At 44.8% G+C, this 5,000-nt stretch overlaps 1 protein-coding gene across 6 annotated transcripts in view; it reads right to left on the reverse strand.

Moving 5' to 3' along the window:
• The window catches only part of LOC143288032 (TNF receptor-associated factor 4-like), a 102,341-nt gene that overhangs the window by 37,000 nt on the left and 60,341 nt on the right, over positions 1-5,000 (reverse strand). Inside the window, exon 1 of one of the 6 annotated variants that reach the window (XM_076596291.1) lies at positions 1,835-1,900. The exons of the other annotated variants lie outside the window; for them this stretch is intronic. The gene's annotated coding sequence lies outside the window, so the exon portion shown is untranslated. Of the gene's footprint in view, positions 1-1,834; positions 1,901-5,000 lie in introns of those variants that run through there. 6 annotated transcript variants of the gene reach the window in all.

Consider the following 5,000-nt stretch of genomic DNA (forward strand, 5'->3'; position numbering starts at 1 on the left):
CAGGCACGTGCAACAGGCTTGACACTGACACACAGACAACCACACCGCGCTCCTGACAACATCAAGGGAAGAAGCATGCCGTGTCGTGCTGCGCTCAGATTACTCCCCTGACGACTCCCTCCCATGCCAGCCCTGCCTGACTGTCCAGTCGTAATCAGTACAAGCCATGATAATTAATCACCGTTGTAATCATGACTCCGTCAACACAGTCTTTTATCACAGCAGAAGCAAGCAGCGTGACCGATAGACGTGTCACACCGTGTCCCCTTGTATCATTTTGGCAGACTGAATGAATGAGGAGCTGTGTTGTGTTCAGTCATTTCGCGGTTGACAGGAAGTTCGGACTGACGAAAGGTTTTTTAGTGGCGTGATGCGCGAGTTTTCTGTTTCTGTTTCAAGGGGGGTGTGGGGGGGCAGACAGTACGGACTGATCCACTACGCTACACATCCTCTTTGGGGGAAAACACTGAGGAGCAAATGTCAAACCTACGAAACTGATTCGCTTTAACTCACTCAGTACGGCCAGTCCTCTCTTCTCCTCTACACAGACCCCTCGGAGGTCCAGTGGGTGTCTAAATGACCCAACCTTTAGCTTCCGTCGTCAGAATTGTGGTATTCTTTGTCAACAATCACCTCTTCAGTAAAAGAGTCATCAGCTTGCAATATTTTGATGATGGTAATTGGGGTGAAACGCTGTTAACGTCGTCTCTTTCGCCGTTCGTATGGAGAGAGTTAATAAATGTTACGTGCATATGTATGATGACTGATGTTCTATCTGAAGGAAAAGATCGATACACGATAGATCCGCATAAATTAGTTTTTTTGTACTGAGATTACCAATAACGAAAACGAGCCTGATATATGATAACCCCCTACCCCCATCCACCCCGACTTTATAAAGTTCGGGCCCAAATGTTCTATGCAGTTATCAACACAAACGGGAATAAGCTCGATTTTAAGACAGATCCTCCCTATGGAAGTTTCTGTAACATGGTTTAGACAAGCTTGCTTCAGTTATAACTGTGAGATGGAAACTTGTAGTATCTTAGTGTCGATAAAACGGTCAGAGACGGAAAAGTATCAGTATCAGTATCAGTAGCTCAAGGAGGCGTCACTGCGTTCGGACAAATCCATATACGCTACACCACATCTGCCAAGCAGATGCCTGACCAGCAGCGTAACCCAACGCGCTTAGTCAGGCCTTGAGAAAAAAAAGAAAAAAAAAAAAAGAAAAAAAAATATATATAAGCGTACATACATAAATAAATAAATAATAATTATGATGGAAAAAAAGGTAGTAGTAATGAAAATAATGATAAAATAATAATAATAATAAATAAATAATTAAATAAATAAGAAAAAAATAAGAAAAAATAAGAAAAATGAAAAAGAAACGGAAAAAATGAAAAATGTTCTTTCTTCAGTTTGTTTCCTTGCGTTTTCTTTTCTCTCCATAGTTTTCTCCAGTTCAGTATATCTTCCATCGGTTTCTCATGTTCTACACCAGTCAACATTTCCAACCTTTCCTCCACCAGTTGCACAACATTCACTGACTATCATTTTGTCCGTTGCAGCACACCTCCACTATCACGTTTCGCCATAGTTTTCTCTAGTTCAACATCTCTATTTCAGTCAATGTTTCGTTTTTGATGGGCCCTCCGCCCCAACATGGACCTTGTAGTCGACTCACCTATGGCCATGTATTGAGAAACAAACAACAACAAAAAACCGAAACGAACGAAAGATAATACAGAGCAATAAATAAACATTTACGTACAAAAAACACTACAAGTTGACCTCCATACAAAAAGAACAGTGAAACAGATCCCGTTACCTTTTATCTTTTCTCTTCTGTAGCAAACGCCGCAATACCGCCACGGTTCACATCAGTCACAATCAACCGTCCTCTGAACAACAGTGAGCTGGGCCTGACTGGCACACAAGCGTAACCAGACCCCTCGGCTAACTCTCCAAAGCTGTAAAACAATCGACTGTGCCCATCATTTACCCCTACATCATTCTCTCTCTCTCTCTCTCTCTCTCTCTCTCTCTCATAACTGTTCGCGCGTCGCTTGAATTGCTTCCCCAATGTGGAAACGGAGCCAGCTGTTTCTCCCGCGGGACGGGACATCCCCCCCCACCCCCCAACCCATTCAACTTCTCTTCCTTCCCTCAACACACACACACACACACACACACATACACACACACACACACACACACACACACACAGAATACATACCCTCCTCATCCCCCTGGTGCGTGAGACCTGAAACAGGACTATAAAATATCCCTGTGCAGCCAGCCGACTTTTTGACGACAAACTCCAAGCCGCCGCCCCAACTAACCACAAGTGCAGCAAGTCATGCACAGTTCTGACTATACGTGATGGCCGTATTGCGTGTGCGTTACCTGAACCGGGTGCGTTTCATTCGCGTGTTGGTTTTTATTTGTTGCTGTTGTTGTTCTGGGGGCGGGAGGGGGCCGGGGGGTGGGGGTGGGGGGGATTTATTGGGTGGGAAGGGGGGGGGGGGCAGGTGCGGGTGTTTGGGGATGGGGTGGAGTGGGGTGCAGATGCTCTGCCAATCCGGATGCGACGCCGGATCGATCGAGTCCTGTAAAAACTGCTGGATCCCAGTGAACTTACGTACGGGTCATTTGACGGCTGGGTAAAGTCAATACCTTGATTTCATGAAGTGGGAAAGATAAACAGATATACATATATAGATAGGGAAAGATAAACATATATATATATATATATATATATATGTGTGTGTGTGTGTGTGTGTGTGTGTGTGTTATAGACTCCACGTGAGCTCTTAAAAGCAAATTCGTATAACTTCTCGGGCATTTATGCTTTGATCTTTTTTTTCTTCTTCCCCCCCCCCCCCCCCTTAAAGAGAGGGAGTTGTTTGGTTGATTAGTTGGTTGGTTGAGTTAGGGGTGTTGGGGTGGGCAGCGGGGTGGAAGGTGGGGGGGGGGGGTTGTTAACAAAATAATCGAAATCTCGTGAAACCTCCTGGAACTTTCATTGGAAGCTTTAGACGAGTTTTGGTACACTTTCGTGGGAGTTTGGAGAAGAGCCAGCCAGCCAGACAGACGGACAGACTAACAGACAGACGGACAGACTAACAGACAGAGACAGAGAGGTATGGAGAGGCGCCAGTAGATCGCTCGCATTTCGCCACTTCCCCCACGCTCGCCATTCTCTCACCCCGCCCCCACCCCACGGAACAAAATCCAGATGTTATATCAACGCAGATATAAATGTCGTAAATCATTCCGCAAGTTGGAATCTAAGCCTGTCTTGAGGTACAAGTATCATTCATCACATCGCATCTGACATGGCATAGCAGCTCTCTCTCTCTCTCTCTCTCTCTCTCTTTCTTATTTATACTTGTTTGCACAATGTTCATGTGAACCCCTTCACGTGGGGCTGAGGCCTATATGTGAATAAACTATTCCGTTCCGTTCCGTTCTCTCTTTCACACACACACACACACACACACACACACACACACACACACACAGATATATATATATATATATAGACATACAGACAGAAGAGAGAGCACAATCCAAAGTTTCAAAAGACTCCTTGGTCCATCAACAAGCAATTACCACGCTTCATCACCTGAACAATTAACGAATGTAGGCTGCAAGTTCTAGATTTCTGCTAATCCGAAGTAAATATGCTATGAAGATGTCGACATTTGTATTCATTTATTTATCTATTTATTCATTTATCTACCTTATTTATCCATCCATCTACCCATCTGTCTGTCTGTCTATCTATTTTATACTTCAGCATTTGGGGCATTTTATTTTCTATATTTCGATATAGGTGAATGGTGATGAGGCTGATGAAAGATTCTGTTAAAGGGGGTCCTCCAAGTTTAGGTCTAAGACTGACTCTTTGACACGGCTGTATTCTCATAACACAAGCGGAGGTCAACCAGGGCTGAGAGATACAGACACCTGCAGTGTTGGTCAGGAAAAATTGAGCAACGCTCCCACAAACGTAACTGTGAAGTGTATAATGACCTTAAAGCCTGAACCGGACTATAAATGGCGGGCGATTTGAATCAAGCCAGTTTCTCACCAGAGTCTGACACTGTGACGTCGGTGAAGGTTTATTCAAAATAAAAGCCTAATAAAGCTACGGTTTGGCTTCATTTATGGCAGAGAGCGAGATTTGCCTAGCAGCTTCCAATCTAGACCTGAATTGACTTTGGAAAGTACAAAATGTGTCAGCTACACGTAATACAAAATTTGAATGCAGAGAAAAGGGGCGGAGCTAGAGCCGTTTGTGTTTGCGCTAGACGTGTCTGTCAGATAAAAATAGCACCAGCACGTGGTACTGTCCGGTGAGAATTAGAAAGCATGCAGACAGCCCCTCGACGTTGGCAACCGTAAACGACCACATTGTTTGTAAAACATGCAAACGGAGAGAAATATGACGATCTACTAACCTTTCTTGGACTGGAATGATCACATAAACAGCCGGCGAGTGACCTCCACAAAAACTGTGATTGACGCTCGTAACCCCCGGCGCCAGTCTGAAGTGAGAGTGCTGGAGAGGAAGCAGTTTCGGTTTTGGGAGCAGGTGTGGCAGGAGTACACGGATATCTTTCTCCGCTAACAGTGAGTCGGTCTTTGTTTTGCTTTCACCTCCCGCATGTTTACATTTCTACCGGACACGTGCTCGCGCTTTTTATAGATAAACTCCGCCCCTTTCCCTTTTATGGATAGGCTCTAGTGCGCATGCGCAACCGAAACCTTGCTCTCGGGAGTTAAGACTTTAACTCACCGTGTGGTCCCCAGATTCCCGTTAGAGCTCATAGCACGTGCACACAAACTCTGGGTAGGAAGTCAGTTTATCAGCCACTCATAGCACGTGCACACAAACTCTGGGTAGGAAGTCAGTTTATCAGCCAAGTCTCTTATGTCTGGCCTTGCAAAAACCTTATTTTCCGATGTTCCTGCTTTCTATATTTTGG

This window comes from Babylonia areolata, chromosome 12, assembly GCF_041734735.1.
Source record: "Babylonia areolata isolate BAREFJ2019XMU chromosome 12, ASM4173473v1, whole genome shotgun sequence".
NCBI classification, from domain to species: domain Eukaryota; kingdom Metazoa; phylum Mollusca; class Gastropoda; order Neogastropoda; family Buccinidae; genus Babylonia; species Babylonia areolata.